Source organism: Nicotiana tabacum, unplaced genomic scaffold (genome assembly GCF_000715075.1).
Source record: "Nicotiana tabacum cultivar K326 unplaced genomic scaffold, ASM71507v2 Un00098, whole genome shotgun sequence".
Lineage (NCBI taxonomy): Eukaryota > Viridiplantae > Streptophyta > Magnoliopsida > Solanales > Solanaceae > Nicotiana > Nicotiana tabacum.
In genome coordinates, this window is record NW_027438336.1 from 98,281 (window position 1) to 108,667 (window position 10,387).

Sequence of the window (10,387 nt, forward strand, 5' to 3'; positions counted from 1 at the left end):
CAAATGCTAATAAACATTTATATAATACAAATAATTCTTTTCTATTTATCTCCCATTTTTTCTGTGGTTCCGTATATGATCCTGAATAATACCTGCAATGATGTTCTATTTTTTCTTTATCATATTTATATTTAAGAACTCCTCCATAACTATGATTACTCGAATCTGTTTCTACAATATAAGTAAATTTCTTGTTTTCATCTGGGAAGTATAATTTTGGTAGTTTTTTACACAATATTTTATTCTTTCTTATTTGTTCCTTGTCTTTTTCATCGAACCCATATTCTACATCCTTTTTTAGTTTTTTCTGTAAAGGTTTTAGGTTTTCTGCTAATTTAGGTATATATTCTCTTACTTGGTTTACTAATCCTAAAAATGATTGTAATTTCTTTTTTATATCTATGTTTTCATCAAGATTGATTATTTTTTGTACTATATGTGTTTGCATTTTTATTCCATTTTTATCTATTTGTATTCCTAAAAATTCTATCCGATTCTTCATAATTTCTGCTTTGGTTTTGCGTAAGCTTATACCAGAGTTTTCTATAATATGTATGAATTTTTCTAGTAATTTTATATGATCATCTTGTGTTCTTGAATATAGTAATATATCATCTATATATACTATACAATTTTCTAGTTGGTTAAAATAATTATCCATAAAATGTTGGTATCTTCCTAGTGCATTTTTATATCCAAATGGTAAAACATTCCATTCATAAAATCCTTGTGGTACTGTAAATGCTGTTAGTTTTTTAGATTCATCTTCTAGTTTTAGATGGTAAAATCCTGATTTACAGTCAAATTTACTAAAGTAGTTATATCCTTGGATTTGTCTTATTTTTAATATCTTGTTGGGTATTGGGTAATTATATGTTTTAGTTTTTGCATTTAAATTTCGGTAATCTATAACCATTCTGCTTTTTCCTCTTTTTTGTTCACTATGTTTATTTACTATAAATGCTGGACTTGTATGTTTACTATTACTTTCTTGTATATACTTGTTATCTAATAATTCTTTTATATGCATTTTAAATTCTGTTAAGTCATCAAAGTTATATTTTAAGGGTTTTTGTGTTATTATACTATTTTCTTCGATTAGTTCTATTTTTATTTTTGTCTTATGTTTATTCCATCCTTGTAGAGGGTTATCATTATATAATTTTTCTAATTCTTTCTGGATTATTTTTACTTTGTCTATTGTAAATATAATAATTTCTAATTGAGTAGCTGTATTTTTATTTATATTTTATAATTTTTGTGTGATTTTTTTATTTCCTCGTATCCATTCTGTATTTTTTCGTTGTTTAATATTTACTCTTTTTGCTCCTACTTTATTTTTACATGGTGTGGTAAACCACCAGTGTGTTTTTGTTATTATGTGTGGGTATAATTTCTCTAAGAATGGCATTCCTAGTAACATATCTTTCGTAGTGAATTCAAAGTTATATATTTCTTCTATAGTTAGTATTTTATCCCATATTTGTATTTTTACGTTCTTGGCTTTGTAGTTAATCATACTTCCTTCATTATTAAATCCTGTTACTACCATAGGTGTTTTTAATTTTTCCTATTTATCCGTTGGTAAACAATTATATTTACATATATTAGCTTCTGCTCCTGTATCTATCATTGGTGTATAGTATCTATTATAATATCCTTCTACTATGATTTTTGCGAGTATATATATTTTCATTCTTCTGCTCTTTTTATTACTATTTTCTTATCTTTGTATGTTATGGTTAATTGTTTATCTCTTAGACTGTATGGTTTTACCTTTTCTAACCATTTTATTTCTAGTGTAATATTTTCGTTTTCATTTTCTTGACATATTTTAAATTGTATTATTAAAGGTATTCCTCCAATAATTATTTCTTTTTCTGTTATTTCTTCATTTATTATTAATTCTTTAGGTAATTCAGGGCATAATTGTTCAGTAGTTATTATTTCAGTTTCTGTTACTAATTCTCTTGTGATATAGTTTTCTTCTTGTCCTGTATTTATTAATATTTGATATTTTCTTTGTTCCATGATTCCAGTTATATAGTAGTGGTATAGATTTATTTTTTCTTTTGTGTTTCTTATTAAATTTTTTGGGATTATATATTCTCTTCTTGATGTACTTATTCTTGATGATGTTGGTGTTTCATAAGTTAATTGGTTTGGTATACTTGATGTACTTAATCTTTCTTTTACTATTTCTAAATCTTCTTCCATGTCAATTTCTTTATAGCTATATTCATTATTGTCAATAACTGTAACTATTCTTTCAAACGGATTTTCTATTTTGATTTTATTAATTTTATTTTTTGCTGCTATTTTATGTTTTGTTGTTAAGACGTATAGATTTTTACATCTAGCTGTAAATATCTTACTTCCAGGTGTTAATTCTATTCCTGACATTTTCCAGTATAATACTAATGATTTATCTATATTCCTATCGTTTATTGCTATTGAATAATTGGCACTTATTATGAATTTAAATTTTTGATATATAAGATTTCCTTTTATTGCACTTATTATGCTTTTTTCTATAGGTTGGATTATTCTATCATCTGCTAAATATATTTCTATAGGGGTATCTATTCCTTCCCTAAAATATGCTTTTATTAATATTTCAGTTCCTCCTAGGTGTACATATTTAATTGGGTTTTTTGCCTTTATATCTTGTATTTCTTTATTTATTATTCTTTTGTTTATTATTGGTATTTTGGCTTTTCCTTTTGTATATTTACAGTCAATTATATGTTCTTTTTGGCTAACTACGTAATATTCTTCTCTTTGTCTTTTGAATCAATTTTTTATTGTAGGTACTTCAAATATTTTTTCGACACTGAAGTCTAATTCTTTTCCTTTTATTTGTTCGAATATATTATTATCAAATATAATCTTTTGTTCCGAGGATTCTTCATCTTTATATTCTTCCCGTGTTATTACTTCTATTTCTTTTTCAGTCATTGGATTTCATTATATTCCTATTTCATTATCTATTTCATCATCTGTATCTGATATTTCATATATACTATCTTCACTATCTAGTTCATAATCTATATATTCTATCTGCATATATTCTTCATCATCAATTATGATTTCGTTTATTTGTTTTTTCTTTTGGGTTTTAGGTGCTTTATAGTCTTTAGCTATATGTCCTAATTTTCCACAGTTATAACAAGTACATTCTGTTGGTTTCTTTTTTGGCCTAAATGATCTTTTAGTCTGATAATTTTTTACATAATATCTTTTTCTTGATTTTTTATTTTTATATTTTGACCTATATTTATTATATTTCTTTGTTTTCCATTTTTTTATTATATTTATCTGTACATCTAAATTGTGGTGCTGTTTTATTTTTGCAACATCTTAAGTTTTTTATTAATATTTTTTCTATTTTTGTTTCTTCTTTATATTTTTCACATAATTGTACAAACCATTGTTGTAGAAATTTTATCCTAGCTCCTAAAGTATCTGTTAATCCTGTTTCATTCCAGTCTTTTATTATCTTAGAATTAAAAGGTTCTGGTAATTTTGTGAAATATGATTTTCTTATTTCTCTGCCTTCTTCTGTATTATATGTTCCTTTATAGTAATATTCTCTAAATGCACAAGTATATTCGTCTATATAGCACATATTACATATTGCTAATTTTGTTATTAGATTTCTATTTATTTGTTTTTCCTTATTTTGTTCTTCAATTTCTGTAGTCATACTACTAAATTCGTTTCTTATGGCTATTTCATATTTGTATAGTATTTCTATATTTGTTATTGCTATTTCACCATTAAATTTTTTATTACTTCTTAAGGTATCTATACTTTCTTTTGTTAAATTATGTAACCATAATTTTGCTGTTCCTATGAGTGATCTTTCTATATATCCTGGTGTTTCTGCCATTCCTATTTTATTATCTACCAATTGTTTAGATATATATCCTATCCATAGTTGGATTATTTTATTTATATCTGCTACGCAATCTAAATCTAAAAAATTATATTGTTCAGATATTGGTTTTGGTGTCCATTTCCTGTTTAGTCTACTATCCCATAGTGTATTATTTCTATCAAATTGTTCATAGTTAACCGTATAATAATTTGGGTTTAATCCTTTTGGATTTTTTACACCTGATGTACTAGGTTTTTCATCCATATTTACATCTCCTGTATTTATTTCTACATTTTTTATTTTTTCTATATTTTCTAAAAGTTCTGTATATGTTTCACTTATTTCACTTGATTCTGACTTTTGGTCATCTATATTGTTATCTATTTCTTCAATTCTAGGAATTTCTTCTGGTTGTAATATTTGTTTAAATTTATTTATCTCATCTGTTAATTCTATTTCTTTATTTTTCTCTCTTTGCTTGTTTTCATATAATGCTTTTAACATGTTTAATTCTTTTTCTAATGCTATAATTTTTGTGTTTTTAGTTTCTTCTAATTGTTGTATTTCCTTGTTTGCTTGATTTTTAATAATTTCAATTTCTTTTTTCTTATCAATTTCCTCATTTTCTTTAATTACTCTCGTCATAGCTGTCAAGCTATCTTCTAATCTTGCTGTTTCCTTGTCTATCATTAGGTATAATTGATCTCCTATTTTTTTTATATCTTCTGCCTAAATTTGAAAATATTATTTTTATTTTCAATCCATCTTGGTTTTCATATGTCTTTTCATCTATAGCAAATTCTTCTTTATTCATTTTTCTTAACCTATAGCTCTGATACCATTTTTACGGTATCAGAGCCTGAACTTTGAGGCCCTGACATGGTATTCGCAATTACCCGAACATTCAATTGATTCTTTTGAGATGTTTGGTGAAACCCTCACAAGGTCCAAGCCAGTAAGGCCGACATATCCATAAGGCGAGTTCGAACTGCTACGAGAATTCATGATCCGGTTCCAGAAAGAGAGGATGTTGCTACCGACTGTACCAGACGAGTGGGCAGCGGAGGCATTCACAAAGGGTTTGAATCCACAGAGCTTCGACGCCTCCCGAAAGTTAAAAGAAAGTCTGCTTCCAAGCAACCACATGGGCGGATGTCCATAACCTCTATGAGTCAAAAATAAGGATAGAAGACGATCAGCTCGGCCTCCCGAAATCAACCAAGGGACGGGACCGAGACAAGAACCAGGATAAGTTTAAAAGCAACTTCGATGTGGATCGGCGGCCTTCTATAGGTCGTTTCTTGCCATTCCGAAGAATCGAAGGACGCAGCAGCAAATGTTTTTAGTCCTCGGATAGGCTCGGTCTTGACAGAAGAACCGACCGTGGCTGGAACAATAGGACATTACAAGAAAAAAAGGTACCAGGGGCCCGGTACCCCACGTATCCCTAGTTATCGGATTATAACTTCAACATCAGCTTAGTAGAGTTGGTATTGACAATGAGGAACATCATAAAAGCGTGATTCCCGAAGCCAATCAGATCTGATCTCAGCCAAAGGGATCCTAACTTGTGGTGTAAATAACATGGGACTCACGGCCATAAAACTGGGGACTGTCGGCATCTGCGTGAAGAGGTGGCGATATTATTGAAGAATGGCCATCTCAAGGAATTTTTAAGTGATCGAGCCAAGAACAACTATGGCTGAAGCTGGGATAATACAGAGCCTTTGAAGGCGGCAGGGGACTCCCCTCGATCGAATATCAACATGATTTTTGGAGGGAACAAAATCAACGTTGTAACCTTCTCGGTAGCCAAGAAAATAAATATATCGATGACTCACAACAAGAGACTCTGGGAAGTCGCGGAAAATGATATTACCTTAACGGAGGAAGACGCCGATGGACTTCTTCTACCACATAATGGCGCTCTGGTAATCTCTCTTAATGTTTTAGATTTCAAAATTAACCGTGTTTTGGTTGACCTAGGAAGCTCAACCAACATCATCCCAATGGAGAGTGCTGGAACAAGCAAAGCTAATCGGAAGCATCATACCGGCGATAAAACTCTTAGCTGGTTTCAACTTGACAAGTGTGAAAAACCGAGGAGATATTCTACTGCCCACGAACGCCGAACGGTAACCAAGACCACATTATTTGAAGTGGTAGATGGCGACATGGCTACAATGTAATCCTTGGGAGGCCGTGGATACACAACATGAAGGTCGTACCATCGACATTTTACCACTTATTGAAATTTTCAACATCGGAGGGGATCAAGCAGATAAGAGGAGATTAATCGGATGCAAGGGAGATGAACGCAGTAACTGTTTCCAACAGCAAGGGAAAGGAGCCCACCAAATAGCAATCATAGGAACTGATGTCTTCTCCCTTTCCGAACAAAGACGATAGGAGCGAGGAGTCATCGGAATCCTGTCAAGTTTCGAGATATTTTCAGGTAGAAGTGGATATAGATGCGACCAAGTCATTCACAGAGGAACTCTAGCAAGTGGCCTTATTCGAAGAGTTCTTGGAGAGAAAGTTCCATCTGGGGACAGGATTAAACCCCGAGCTAAGGTTAGGGTTTATAAATTTTCTTAAAGCTAATGTTGACTATTTTGCATGGTCCCATTCAGATATAATTTGTATCCCAGTAGAGGTGGTCGTGTACAAGCTAAGCCTGGATCTGAACTTCCCACCGGTAAGGCAAAAGATGCATCCGATAGCGGAGGTCAGGAACGGGTTTGTTAAAGAAGAGGTAACCCGATTACTCAATTTCTATTCCATACGGGAGGTAAAATATCCAGAAGGGTTAGCCAATTTGGTTGTAGTTCCAAAGAAGAATAACAAGTTTAGAATGTGCATATATTATAAGGATTTAAATAAGGCATGCCCTAAGGACTCGTTTCCATTGGCAAACATTGATCAAATGATTGATGATGCGGCCGGACACGAGTTAATGAGTTTCTTTTATGCTTACTCCGGGTATAATTAAATCAATATGAACCCGGAGGATCAAGAAAAAACTTCTTTCATAACGAACTTTGGCACATATTCCTATAATGTGATGCCATTTATGATTAAGAATGCCAGAACCACTTATCAGACGCTCGCTAACAAAATATTTGAAAATCAGATAGGCAAAACAATGGAGGTATACATTGACGACATGTTAGTCAAGTCTTTGAATGCAGAAGATCATTTGAAACACCAACAAGAAACCTTTGATATCTTGAGGAATCATAACATGAAACTCCAACCAGAAAAATGTGTGTTCGGGGTCGGTTCCAAAAAATTCTTGGGGTTCCTGGTCTCGCAAAGAGGGATTGAGGTAAATCTCGATAAAATCAAACCTATCTATGATATTCCGGACGAATTGACAAATGTAAAGGAGGTACAGAGATTAAACCATAAGGTTAGCAATCTTAAGTAGGTTCATCTCAAGATCATCAAAAAAGTGTCATCACTTCTTCTCGCTCCTAAAAAAGAAGAACAATTTCGAGTGGACCCCAGAATGCCAATAGTCATTGAAAGACCTAAAAAGGTACCTATAAAGCCCCCCGTTACTGTCAAAATTGGGGGAAGGCGAGTAGTTGCTAATATATCTTGCGGTGTCGGAAGTAGCAGTAAGTGTCGTTTTAGTCCGAGAGGAAGAAGGTACGCAATTTCCTAATTATTATGTTAGTAAAATATTATCGGGAGCGGAGACTCATTATCCGCACCTCAAAAAGCTAGCCTTAGCACTCGTAGTCTCCTATCGAAAGTTCAGGCCTTATTTTCATTCCACCCGATAGCCATTGTGACAACCTTTCCTTTAAAGAATGTCCTTCACAAGCCTGAGTTGTCACGCCGTTTGACTAAATGGGCAGTCGAAATTAGTGAGTTCGACATTGAGTGCATGACAAAGACTGCGATCAAGTCACAAGTTTTGGCCGACTTTGTGGCCAATTTCAGTTCCAGATTAATGCCATTAGCTACTAAGGAAGCATTGTTGGTATCGAAAATGACATCAGGAGTTTGGACCTTATTTATGGATGGAGCTTGCAATGTAAAAGGGTCAGGTCTCGGGGTAGTTCTAGTCACACCATCGAGAGAAACCCTGAGGCAGGCCATTAAGACTGTTCCATTAACTAACAATGAAACTGAGTACGAGGCTTTGGTTGCAGTACTTGGGGTCTTGGCTTAGAGGTCATCGAGGTCAAATGTGATTCCCAGCTAGTAATAAACCAAGTGTACGGGATTTTTGACACAAAGGAAGAATGCATGCAACAGTATGTGAACAAGGTCTAAGCATCGCTTGCACGATTCAGAGAATGGTCGATCATACACATTCCGAGAGAAGAGAATGTGAAAGCAGATGTATTGGCTAATTTAGGGTCATCCATGGAGATGAAAGGATCTGATTCCGGTACTGTCATTCAACTTCAACATTCGGTATTGGATGTGGATGGTTACTGCGAAGTCAATTCAACCAACCTTATCTAGGACTGGAGGAATGAGTTTGTCGAATACCTTCGGCATGGCAAATTACTAGAAGACCCGAAGGCGTCCCGGGCATTATGCACCAAAGAGGCTCATTACTGCCTCATGGATGGGCAATTGTATCAAAGATTGTACCAAGGTCCATTTGCCTGATGTCTGGGAGCCTCAGAGGCAGATGAGAGAAGTCCACAAGGGAATTTACGAGAACCATTCCGGTGCAGATTTGTTAGTTCTAACGCTAGTTAGGGAAAGTTACTATTGGCCCCGGATAGATCAGGACACAAAGGCATTCATTCAGAAGTGTGACAAATGTCAATGACACGCACAATTAGTGCACCAACCAGTGGAACTCTTGCATTCGGTGTTGTTCCTATGGCCATTCATGAAAATGGGAATGAACATAGTCGGTCCTCTACCACCGGTCCCCGAAAAGGTAAGATTTCTTTTAGTTTTAACTGACTACTTCACTAAATGGATTGAAGAAGGTCCTTACTAAATAATCGGTGAGTGCAAAGTTGTCGACTTCATATGGGACCACATAATATGCCGATTTGGAATACCTAAGGAGATTGCTTATGATAACGGACCGCAGTTCATATGCTCAAAAGTCACAAAAGTTTTGGAAGATTTTAAAATCAAGAGGATTAGATCCTCACCGTACCATCAAAGTGCTAACAGACAAGCGGAATCAACCAATAAGGTGACAATACAAAACATTAAAAGGAAGTTAGAAGCTGCTAAAGGCAAATAGCCCGAAGAGCTACCGGGTGTACTATGGGCATACTGGACAGTGGCGAAATCGAGCATGGGAGAGACACCTTTCTCTCTCGTATATGGAGCGGAATCTCTGACACTGGTGGTGTCACAACCCAAAATTCGCTATAGGTCGTGATGGCACCTAACGCCGCCGTCAAGCAAGCCAACGTGGATTTATCAGTTTAATTACTCATTTTAATATCTTGAAATCATAATTTTTCCTTAATTATATAGTATGAAATAAAATTTACAAAGTGAATCAAATATCTACACGAACCTCAATAATGACTAACTCGAAGGAACCCCCATAACCCGGTGTCACGAATGCATAAGCATTTTCTAAGGAATTTAACAATAATACAGTATCTGCCCTGAATGTAATAAGACAAAATAAAATAAATATTACAATGGAGACTCGATGGATTGCGATGCGTAGCCTGGAATGCAACTCACATGAAGTCTCTCCAGCAGGTGCGCCTACGCGCCAAGGTGATCATCAATGAACCTGTTAGATCCTGCACATTTAGTGCAGAAGTGCAGCATGAGTACGTAAATCAACGCGTACCCAGTAATTATCTAGCCTAACCCCGGAGAAGTAGTAACGAGGGATTGACATCGACACTTACTAGAAGTCCAATAAAGCGATATAATAATTCATAAGCAGGTATGAAGCACATACAACAATAATGGGGTGAATCTGTAAGTTACATAATCTTTCAAATATATATTTCAGAGTACGAATTTCTAAATCTTGTATTCTACCTTAACGGCTCAGAAAAATGTCAAGTGCCAATATCAAATGAATAAAGAATACCATATAAAATGCCGGGCACCAGTGAAAAAATATTCTCGTGAATGTTTGGACTACCAGCGATATAACGCACGATTATGTCGAGGTCGTTCGACCCGATCCAGAATAATGTGTACACTACCGAGGGTCGAGCGGCACGAGCCATAGATGCATCTATCTAATACCGAAGTGTTTGGCCCACTCCACAAGAAAAGGAAGGAAGTTACCGAATTATGAGTCACGTGTTTACAACACCGTACATGGGTACAAAATGAATATAATCTTTACCGTTCTCAATTTTTCTTGCCAACAATTCAAGTGATAAAGCTGGGCCTAAAATGTATGAAATTTCTAAATCAAGTTCAATCATATTTTCAATTAATTAAGTCAACAGAATAAGTTCAAGAAATCCAGATATTAGATATTGCATGATAAAATCCTAAGTCTACTCAGACATAAACATGCTTTAGCTACGTACGGAC